General features: G+C 36.0%; 1 protein-coding gene across 2 annotated transcripts in view; it reads left to right on the forward strand.

The window, feature by feature from the left end:
* igsf11 (immunoglobulin superfamily member 11) overlaps positions 1 to 12,500 on the forward strand; it is an 87,038-nt gene that overhangs the window by 51,119 nt on the left and 23,419 nt on the right. Inside the window, exon 1 of one of the 2 annotated variants that reach the window (XM_043230472.1) lies at positions 2,001 to 2,125. The exons of the other annotated variant lie outside the window; for it this stretch is intronic. The gene's annotated coding sequence lies outside the window, so the exon portion shown is untranslated. Of the gene's footprint in view, positions 1 to 2,000; positions 2,126 to 12,500 lie in introns of those variants that run through there. 2 annotated transcript variants of the gene reach the window in all.

Genomic DNA, 12,500 nt, shown 5'->3' on the forward strand with positions numbered 1-12,500 from the left:
TAGGTTTCATTGTAATTTTTTATTTTAAAATTTCATGTTTTCTTCAGTTGATCCGTTATTTTTTTGTATTTTTATATATACCTATTTCCATATTTTTATTATTTAATAGTGTTGTAGGTTGGGTTTCGTATGATGTTTTCTATGTTTTGAGTCGATTGTTGATCTGAGAGCGTTTATTTTAGTGTATGCATGCATGTGCTGTATATCATACTAAGTTCTGTTTCTCACAGAAGAGAGAGAGACTTATTTGAATATTCAATAACTAGGCTGCCAAAACAAAGACTGGTTTTGTTTTTTCAGCAGTTCACTTTCCATTCGAAACTGCCTATAACGTTCTCTATATCTATCTGTCTCTCTTGTTTCGTCATGTTTCCTCGTTCACGCCTGTCATCTCGTCTCTCTGTTGTTCTCTTCTTCTCTCCCACCTTTGAAGAAATGGACCGAAGCGTTGAGCGCAAAGTCTGTTCTTTCTGAATGGAGCAGGAGAGCGAGTCTCTGTCCGATCTGATAATCTGTCCAGCACAGCTTTCTGTTATTTGCTAGATGGCCTCGCATACGCTTTTATGACATTATCTTTTCCTGGACGTCCAGTTGAAATTTTCTTTTGCTCCATAAAGCCTTATTTGTTTTTTCATAACCTTTCATCACCTCTTACCAAGTTACTTTTTTTTGGTCTTTTTGCTTTTTCTACTGTATTTTTAAGATTTCTATGAGTAATATAAATCTAATATTCTAAGAGTAAATATGTCTTTTTTTCTCACATTTACAAATAGTGACCTAGAATTGGAAAATAAAATAGGAAAATAAAATAAATAAATAAATAAATATCTATATCTATATCTATATATATATCTATCTATATATATATATATATATAATTATATATATATATATATATATATATATATATATATATATATATATATATATATATATAATTTATATATATATATATATATATATATATATATATATATATATATATATATATATATATATATATATATAATTTATATATATATATATATATATATATATATATATATATATATAATTTATATATATATATATATATATATATATATATATATATATATATATATAACATCACTGAATGAACCGACGGCATTAATACAAAAATGGTTTTATTGGTTAAATCAAAATAATACATTAATTCTTAAACAAATATAAATTACTATGATTTTTATGAATTTGAAAAACTTTGAAAATATGAAAGTAAAAAAATTGTTGTTTAAATAAAACACTGTAAAATAAAATAGTACAAATATGAAGAATATTACAGAACTCTTAAAATGTAGTTTAAAATAATTTTAGATGAAGTATAGAAGGTAACACTAAAATAAAATAAATTATGAATCTATATAAAATGATTTTAAATGCAGTATACCATGTCACAGTACAGAATAAATGCAACATAAAAAATAAAATCCAATAAATAACATTTTAAAAAAATATGTAAAAATAAACAATAATTTTAGACAGTGTATATAACATTTTACATTTAAAAAAAGATTATAAAGATTTATTTTAAAACAATTTAAATGACAATTTAGATGTAGCATGTCATACTGAAAAATATAATTAAAATAGACATAATAACTATATAACAGCTAAAAATGTAGTTTAAAATAATTTTAGATGACGTTTAACATGCAGGTTATCACTTTTTGGGTTGTTTCTCTTACTGAAGTAAAATGATTGGCTTGTAGTGTTTACTTCTCTAACAGCGAGTCTGTCCACGCACGGACTCTCAGTGGAGACGGGATCCTCTCAGATCCTCTTTCTTAACGTCGCATCTCTCACACGGCGTGTGTCAAAGATCTCCTCAGCATCTGTGACAGAAATAGAGCGCTGAATGCTGCATTTGAGCTCAGCAATTAGGAAATGAATATAACCCGTCCTTCCCAGGGCCCTGGGAAAGATAAAGAGATGAAAAGATGGAGCGCCGGGATGAATAGCTCGTCTGATTGAGGAGGACATGATGGAGGGCTGAGGGCTGGATGAAAGACACATGTGCTGTCAGACGCGCTAAACGCTGCCAGAGATTTATTTTAACACGCTCTCAAACATCTTGTGTGTTAGGAGCCGGAGCCAGTGAAGTCACGTAAGCTTTTCACTGACTGTCTGCTTTAGTTATTTTGGAAATATGTTTTTGCGTTTCATTCCGACGGGGATCGCTTTTTTTACTTTTGTAGTAAACGTAGCAGGTTTAACGCTGACCTGGATTCTGCTTCCCAGGGAACACGTCTGTTGTGGGGACGTGCTTTTTAAAATGTTCAAATGTCCAGTTTGCACAAATCTTTCATGCAACATTTATATGTTTTTGTTTTTTTTTTTACCAAAAAACATTATTTGGGACGCTGTTTTTAGTATTCTCCAAATGTTAAAATGTCGAGTTATTTTTCTGTGATTAGAACGCTATTTAAAGTTTACACAAGACTTTATTTTTACCACAAACATGTTATTTGAATATTCGTTTATTTCAATATTCTACAAGAATGTTTTCTCAACACTATGAATTCTTTTTTTCTCAACATCACGAGAACGTTCATCAAGAGCTAATAACATCATGAGAACGTTCTGAGAATGTTTGTCTGCTAACGTTTTCTCAACGTCATGAGAATGTTCATCAAGAACAAACAACATCATAAGAACGTTTGAGAATGTTTTAAGAATGTTTTCTCAACATCACAAGAACGTTCATCAAGAACAAATAACATCATTAGAACGTTTGAGAAGGTTTGTCTGCTAACGTTTTCTCAACATCATGAGAACGTTAATCAAGAACAAATAACATCATTAGAACGTTTGAGAGTATTTCTCTAACATTTTCTCAACATCATGAAAACATTCATCAAGATCTAACAACATCATGAGAACGTTCTGAGAATGTTTTAAGAATGTTTTCTCAACATCATGAGAATGTTAATCAAGAACAATTAACATCATTAGAATCATTAGAACGTTTGAGAATGTTTGAGAATGTTTGCCTGCATTAAGAACAATTTCATTAGAACAGTCAACGTCATGAGAATGTTCATCAAGAACAAACAACATCATAAGAACGTTTGAGAATGTTTTAAGTATGTTTTCTCAACATCATGAGAACGTTCATCAAGAACAAACAACATCATGAGAACGTTTGAGAACGTTTGCCTTTGTTTTCTCTCATAAGCTATGTTTTAAGAATGTTTTTTCGTTCAACATCATAAGAACGTTCTGAGAATGTTTTAAGAATGTTTTCTCATGAGAACGTTCAAGAACAAATAACATTGGAAGGTTTGAGAATGTTTTAAGTATGTTTTCTCAACATTATGAGAACGTTCATCAAGAACAAATAAATCATTAGAACGTTTGAGAATGTTTGCCTGCTAACGTTTTCTCAGCGTCACGAGAACGTTCAAGAACAAATAACATTGGAATGTTTGAGAACGTTCAAGAACAAATAACATTGGAATGTTTGAGAATGTTTTAAGAATGTTTTCTCAACATTATGAGAACGTTCATCAAGAACAAACAACATCATGAGAACGTTTGAGAACGTTTGCCTGCTAACGTTTTCTCAGCGTCATGAGAACGTTCATCAAGAACAAACAACATCATGAGAACGTTCCGAGAATGCTGCTCTAACATAATGAGAATATATATCAAATATGATGTCATAGAACGTTACTTAAACATAGCTTTAAGAAAATTTTGTTCTAGCACCTTAAAATCAGTAGTGAAAGTTGTGAGAGCTCTCCCAGTCAGCTGATATCACAGATTTTAAAAATAGAGTGAAAACAGAATGGCTTTGCTCTGTTTCTCTGCAGGTGTTGATCAAGTCAGGATAAATGACACGAAACCCAAACATGTTCTGAGATCTTTTCGCTAAGCTTGCCGTCAGGTTCTGAAGTCATTACTTCTTAAACTCAGCTTTGTGAACCTGAAGGGAACATTCGATTCCGCAACGTTACGGCAATGTTAGTCTTCAACGTTATTTGAACGTTCTGAAATAAGCAGCAACATTTTAAAATGTTCACGTGAAGTAAAATGTTCCATTAAAAGTCTTTAAACGAGGTTTATGCAATTTATTATTAACCTATTTCAACCTGTTTATTATTTATTCGTTTACTTAAGCTTACTTTGATTAGTTATCAGTTATTAACTTTCCTCTAGATCGAGCGAATCTGGGAAAGCCAGCGAATCACGTTAGTTGTTTGAGATGATTCGCTGTTATGATTCAAATAATTTTCTGATCTCCATGTCTTTAAGCACTCGTCTATTCTTCTACTTGAGAATAAACTTAAGCTTGATTAAAATTGAATCTCTGTTAGCGCTGAGGAAATTATTTGCCTGGCATTGAGTAGTGCTTGATTAAATCTGTGCTTCGGTCGTTTATTTCGAATACAATATCATATAAAGAGCTCTCCAAACTCCCGAACAATTCGCCTCCATTTCCCAGGCATTATTTCTCATAAATATTTATGAGGGAGATCTATTAGAATACGAATCATGGAATATTTATCACACAAACTGAATAAGGCGAGCTCATTTTCCCGAAGCTGATTGTATCAGTATGAATCACTGGTGATGATTCTTATTCATAACGTCTGAATCTGGTCTAATGAGCGTTTTGGGCCTAATGATCAGCCCGGGCACGTTGTGTGTCGTACGGCGCTATCGCGCGGAGCGCTCGTTAATTGGACGTTTCTCTGTGGTTGTGAATGCTGTCGAGGGAATTTAGAGATCGGAGCTCTCGAGAGGACACGCAGTCAGTAATTCACATCAGAAATGTCTTGGCTCCGTATTGATTCGCTTCTGAAACATCGTGTCTTTGCGCGCTTGACGTACGTGTGTGCGTGTGCGGCCCAATTCAGTTTGAACAAATCGTTCGAATCAGTCCGAATCAGTCACTTATTTCGTTGCGTTTGAATGAATCTGTAGAGTGACTTATTCAATGACTCGTTCTAAATGAATTCGTATGGGAATGAATCAAATGAATAACCAAACATGAACTGTTCTATATTATATTATATTATATTATATTATATTATATTATATTATATTATATCGACATGAAATGTATGTATATATATATATATATATATTTTTTATATATATATATATATATATATATATTTTATATATATATATATATATATATATATATATATATATATATATATATATATATATATATATATATATATATTTTTTTTTTTTTTTTTACTTTTTTGTGTGTATGTGTTAATAATTATATGCATATTAATAAATAACTAATAACAGTTTAAAATAAAATCGGTACAAAACCGTTAAAATAGCAAAAAAAACAAAAACAAACCAAATAAATTAATTAATAAGGAACTACATTTTAAAACAAAAACCATAAAAAATCGACTAATAAAACTAAATTGAAAACTACACATTTAAAAACGAAATAAAAAAATCTACTATCTGAATTATACTGAACGCATGTTGTTGAATGTGTATGTATGTTTGAGGGATGGTTTTGTGACGCTCTCGTGGCTCGCGCGGATCGATGCTCTCTTTATATTCCGCTCCTTCTCCTCTGCTGTTGCGTATCGATCTCCACCCAGCTCACGGGAGCTCACCCGCCGGAGACACGTCACGCTCGGCCCCAACTTCAGACTTGATTTCTGGAGGATTCAGACACGGCTTAAGAAGTCGATTTATAGTCTGTGCTCTTCATTAGCGAGACCGGAGTATAAATTAAGGCTCCTCCGCCATATTTTGAATATTCCTTGCAGTAATCTAGAGCAGATTTCATTAGAATTTCTTAGTAAATGTAAACTTTTCCTAATTCTGTTGTGCTTTTATTTGTCATTTTTTTAAAATAGCGTATTACTTTGTATTATGTGCATGCATTAATTCAATAAAACATTAGTTTAAATGTCTGCTTGAGGAAAGCGACACCTGTTTTTATTTTATTTTATGTAATTTTTATTTTGAACTATTTTAACGTGCGAGTCACAATCGATTAAAATGAGAAGCGTCACCTTGGCAACTACCTGAAATAAAATATTCCTTTTTATTAGTTAAAATTATACACTTTTTTATTTTATTTATTGCTATTTTAGAACACAGAGTGAAACCGAATGAAGTTTCGTTAATGCCGCTTCGGCTGTTTGTTATATTATATTGCATTTCAGCTAGCATTTTAATTCCTACTAGCTTTTTCTGGTTTTGGGTTTAGTGAACTATGCTATGCTAACTATGCTATGCTAATAACGAAAGACCTCTACGTCTTGCTTTCTGAAAATGACGTTTTTCACGCGACTCTAACTTTGGATCAAGCGAAAGCAAACGCGTCCGTGTCGAAGGACGCTTAAGTATCCGCGCTGGTTTTGATTGACGCGCACGAGCACAGGTACATCTGTCTGACTCTCATATTGTCTTGTTGCTACTCGACAGCTTTATAGCGCGTCTTCCAGCGCGATTGGAGTTTGGTAAATGAAAGTCATTAATCAAAGCTCGGGGAGGACTCTCATCACGCACTGCGGCGCATTCATAACACGCAGCAAAACAAGCTCTCCGGCGTCAGCCGTTTTCCGGCGGAGAGCACGATTAAAACAAGATAAAAATGCTAATTCGGCAAACGTGCGAGCAGCTGCCTTCCGGATCTGTGCCAGAAACTTTTCTTAGAAATCAAAGCGGAGCGCGTGCTTCTTAACGCTGCAGCAATTCTCTTTAATAAAAAAGTAATAATCTTCCCCAGCGCTGCCATTACAGCCTTATTAGAAATCCTGACGCTTGGCCGAGAGTCGAAGATCCAGCGCTTCACTTCCATATCTGTCTTTATCAAAAACTTCTAATGGATCCTCATAAATAACATTTATTGCATGCTAGATGTTTCTGTGTAGTCGTTAATTCTTTATTGCGCTTTACTAGGACGCCTCCTACTCTTTTCATTCTTACTTGGGCTTTTTAATAGACTAAAAAATGGCTAATGGCTAACTATTTTTACTCAAAGTGTGTGAATGATTGCAAAGAAACGGCACGTGACGCATTAAATTAAACATGAATTCGAGGAATAAAAAATACATTGAGTGCACTCCAGCAATCTTTTTTTATTTATTTTTTTTTTACACTGGTATAAAAAGCTTGAGTTCTAAATTCTGACTGGGCCAGGTCGTGACCTTTGACCTCTGCTGACCTCAGCCAGGCGGGGGTCACCCGAGTGTTTCCCCTCAGACCCGAGAGTGAAAGTGCTGATGTCTTTCATTAGTCTGAACCAGAAATAAACCTCCCTGAGATCCAAATTTAGCGTTAATTGGCTCTTCGCAGAGTCTCTGATTTGAGAAACGCTGACCGGCTATGAGGATTTATTTGTGTGCTTTACAGAATTTATACATACGTAATGAGTCGAGGAGATACGACGATAAGAATGCATTACTGTTTTGAGGTTTATTTTAAAGAAATTAATACTTTTATTCATCAAAGGCGCGTTAAACCATTCAAGAGGCATTTATAATGTTACAAAAACCAATATTCGACTTATTATGGAATCACATACAACAAATATGAACACGGTTTGAGCCAATTACAATGTGTTTATGCACTGAAAAATAAATGAATTTAGAATTGATATCAAATTTTGCTTTTCAAGTAAATGTTCTTAAAATGTTGTTTTAAATATGATCAGGTTAAACATTAAAATAATAGCAGTTTATTTTTCATCTTTTTTTTTTTTTGTGCATGATTCATGAATATTTGTCTTTTTATTTAGTGCTGACATTAAACCTATTTCAACTAGTGCTGGCAATTATGATTAATCTCAACCAAAGTAAAAGTTTTTTTGTTTACATTTATATATTTGTGTGTACTGTGCATATGTATCATGTATATAAATACACACACATACAGTATAAATAAACACAACACATTATTATATATATATCATTCAAGACTTTATTTATATATATTTATATATATATATATATATATATATATATATATATATATATTATATATATATATATATATATATATATATATATTATATATATATATATATTTAATTTAAATATATATTAATATATATTTAATGTTTATATATAATAGAATTTATATAAATATGTAAGCACATGTACAATATATGCTGTATGTGTGTTTTCTGTACATATACACAATACACACACATATATCATGTGAACAAAAAAAAAATATATTTTGAATGCGATTAATTGTTTGACAGCACTAATTTCAACCGAGTGCTGTTTTAATCTCATTCAAGACTTAATTTTTAATTCTCTCAATGAATTTTGTGCTTCACCCATCTCGTTAGTGAAGTATACGTTTCCCATGCTGACTAATCAGGGACATCTGTAACATGTTAAAGGTGTACACCATGAGCTCTTGAGTCAGTCGCAGGAAGGCCCTCGTCCGGCGGGAGCTCTCGCTCCTCCTGATAGCCCAGGGAAGCTTCTTATCAGCGCGAAAATGAGCGCGCCGTGAGTGAGAGAGGCTATTTTTATCCTCACAATATGGCCGCCCCGCCAAGCGCCCTAGGACAGCGGCCAAACGCGGGCGAAGACGTGCCAGGTAACAGGAGTGATCTCGCATCACGCCAGCGCTCAGACACCGCTCAGGAGACGCTCTAGAGTCCGTACGGAAACGAGCGTCATCCGTTTGAGATCGTGTTGAGATCTCTGAATGCTCGAAGGACTCACGTTCTGCACCTTTACAATGTTGCTCGCCGTTTCTTGCACCATCTTAGCAAGTCTGAACTTGGTATATGTGCAGTCTCGCCAAGACTAGCATTGATTTATTTATTTAGTTTAGTTTTAATGACCAGTGCAAATACAGATTATCGGTATGTCAAAACGTCTGCTATGCAGAACCGATATTTCATTTTTTACTGATTCAAAAGTGATTCAAAAGATAAACAAGAGCGTCAACAATATTAACAATATCTTACAGTTTTATAAAAAAGAGTCACTTTCAAAAGCAACAATCGTAATACAGTTTTACCATAAAAAAGACTTAAACTGTAAAATACTGTTAATATTACTGTTGCTTTTTAATTCGACAAAATAAGCAAGCAACAATAAAAATGTTGCCGTTATTTACAAATAAAAATCAACGTTAGGTTAAGCTGTGCAAAGCTGAAATATTGTAGATTTATAAAAAATGCAAACGGCAAGAAAGCGGCGATTAACAATTCGTTAGTTGATGAAACTATTAAAATATAAAACAACCGCAGCCTTTTGTCAAAAACAAGCTTTTCGCGTAAATGTTTAAATTCTCTCTTTTAGTGTTGCTTGGTACGCTAGTCAAGAAAACAGCGTGTTGAGCGTTGGGTCTAAATCCCGCTAGCAAAAACGCTATGAAAGATTGATACCAGTTAAAGCGATTATCGGTTCTGAGAAGCAGCTCCAGTTGCTCTTCATTTAAAGTGATTTCTCAGGAGACACGTTTGAGATATAAAGTGAGACAGAAAGCTTTAAACCGATCTCGGATCAGGGGGTATTTTTAACAGCGTGTGGGAGGGACTCTGGAGCGTTGGGAAAGGTGTAAGAATAAGCTTTGAATCGGTTTCAGAGTCGTGCAGAGCAGATTACAGACCTTCACTTACAGTAGGACTACATTTCCCACATACAGCTGCCTACCTAGGCAACACTTTTTTTCAGCGTCTTAGGCATGTTCTGAGAGCTGCGTACAGCGTTATCAGATGCATACACAAATATACACTAGTGTTCAGGAGTGCGGGGTCGGTACGATACAGAAGACCGAAGATGTAGTAGAAATATTATTGCAGCTGTATATAACTTGTCTGTGATCGAAGCTGCATGATCGACGTCATTGATCACTCCTTCCCGTTCACTCTTGCACTTCATATTTAGTATTTTGTGTTCTCTGCACTAGTTTGCACACTGGGTTTGCACTCTACTCCCTTGCTTTTGCACTAGTCTGCACGCTTTATGCGGCTAAGACACCGTCTTTTTGTATTGTGTGTTGTTCTCCAGGTCCTGGAGAAACGTCTCATTTCTCTGTGCACAGCTAGATGTAGTTGAAAGGGCACTTGACTTGACCTCCATGGCTCCGAATCCTCCTAACATTTCCGATTAGTATTATTTATTTATTTTTTCATGAGCTGAACTCGAAGATCTGAGACTTTTTCTGCGCACACAAAAGGCCCGTTTCTTTCGCATGTTGTTCACTCGCTTTGCGTGAGCCGAGACTTTCTTCTCGAGCGCTCAGGAGCTCGTCTGCGTGCTCGTCATCCTCGTAGGCTCTCGGCTGATGCTCGCGTTCGATGGCGTCTGGCACTTTGGCAGGCAGCGTGGGTTTGTGGATCGAGGGGCGGTGGGGTTATGATATGGACGGGCGGATGCTACACGGGTGCATTTCACTGATGCGCAGAGACTTTGCTGTGCCGCTCATCCACAGCCATCAGCGGCGGGACGATGCACGTGTTGCAAGCATCTGTAGACGACTCCTAGAAGCATGTCGCCTATTGAGCATGTTCTGGACGCTCTGGATCGGCGGACGCGTGTCCCAGTTCCTGATAATATCCAGCAACTTCGCAAAGCCTTCGAAGAGGAGAGGACCAACATTTATTGAGGCCAGCCTAGATGACACCTGTGCAATAATCACGCTGTCCAATCAGCATCTAGATATGCCACGCATGGATTATCTCGGCAGAGGTGAAGTGCTCACTATTTAGTCAGATTTGAGAGATGCGTGCTTAGAAAAAGTCTTGGATCTCTTGGGTTTAGCTCATTAAAAAAGGGGGCAAAGACAAGTCTGGCGTTTTATCATTTTCTATTATTATTTTTATGTGTATAATGTAATTGGAAACAGAGGAAACTGATGAATAAAAAGTTCAAAAGGACAGCAGTAAAGTAGTGAAGATATTTATAATGCAGTAAAAGATTTCTGTCACTTTTGATCAATTTAATGCATGAAAATATTTGATAGTTAGTGTTTGTGTGTTAATAATGGGTTTTAATATACAGCATGAAGTCTTGAAATCGCTTCAGGATTCATTTAAAGTGGGAAAAAGTTGTTAAAAATGGTGTCTAGTAAGGCAGTTGGCTTGGTTTTGAGACGCAGCCGTCATGTTTCGTCTTGTTCTGTTGGCTTTGTCCAATTTTTTCTTTCCTCTTCGTGATACAAAGTGAGCAGGTGGCTTCTTGCTATGATCAGCATCCTGTAAACATGGGCAGAGCGTGTGTGTGTGTGTGTGTGTGTGTGTGTGTGAGTGTGTGTGAGTGTGTGTGTGTGTGTGTGTGTGTGTGTGTGTGTGTGTGTGTGTGTGTGTGTGTGTGTGTGTGTGTGTGTGTGTGTGTGTGTGTGTGTGTGTGTGTGTGTGTGTGTGTGTGTGTGTGTGTGTGTGTGTGTGTGTGTGTGTGTGTGTGTGTGTGTGTGTGTGTGTGTGTGTGTGTGTGTGTGTGTGTGTGTGTGTGTGTGTGTGTGTGTGTGTGTGTGCGTGCGTGTGTGTGTGTGTGTGTGTGATATGTGCCAGCGACCCTCTGAAGGGAGCAGGAGGTTTTTTCACTCTCTTTTAATGGGTTCATACTCTTTATAAACCAATACGTGTTTTTTTTTTATTTTGTAAGGCACATGAAGTGATTAAAGATCGCACAGAACTTGCAGACGTCTTAATAAGTGTTTTTAACACTAAAACGCCTGCTTCTTTCTCGACCAATGGAGTGAGTTTGGAGGCGGGGCAATTCAACCAGCCAATGGCGTGGAGCGTTTCAGGAAACCTGTTTAAAAACTGTATCATTTGCTGATGATAGACTCTGATAGAAAGTCTGATTTGGGAGATGAGATATTAATCAAACACACACACAGCCGTCACAGCGAGGATGATTTATTAATATACAGCTTGATGGACCTGCTGTTTATTTCAGAGCTCTGACTAAAGGTGTATTTGTTCGTGTGAAGTGACATGAAAGAAAAACTGATGCTGACATTTCCATCTGTCTGTGACTTTGGATCAGTTCACACACACACACACACACACACACACACAGAGACACAGACGTGTGTGCGTGTGTGTGTGTGTGTGTGTGTGTGTGTGTGTGTGTGTGACACATGTGACACGACCCTCTGAGGAGCAGGACACACACACATACACACACACACACAGAGACACACACACACATTTTGTAACACATGAAGTGATTACAGATCACACAGAACTTGCAGACGTCTTAATAGTGTTTTTAACACACGCCACACACAGCCAATGGAGTGAGTTTGGACGGGCAACAGAACCACAACACACAGACACACTGTATTATTTGCTGATGATAGACACACACACACACACACACAGATGAGATACACACACACACACACACACACACACACAGGATGATTTATTAATATACAGCTTGATGGACCACTGTTTACACAAGTGACACAGAAACACACACTGACACACACACACACACACACACACACACACACACACACAGACACACACACACACACACACACACACACACACACACACACACACACAC

Source organism: Puntigrus tetrazona, unplaced genomic scaffold (assembly GCF_018831695.1).
Source record: "Puntigrus tetrazona isolate hp1 unplaced genomic scaffold, ASM1883169v1 S000000151, whole genome shotgun sequence".
NCBI lineage: Eukaryota > Metazoa > Chordata > Actinopteri > Cypriniformes > Cyprinidae > Puntigrus > Puntigrus tetrazona.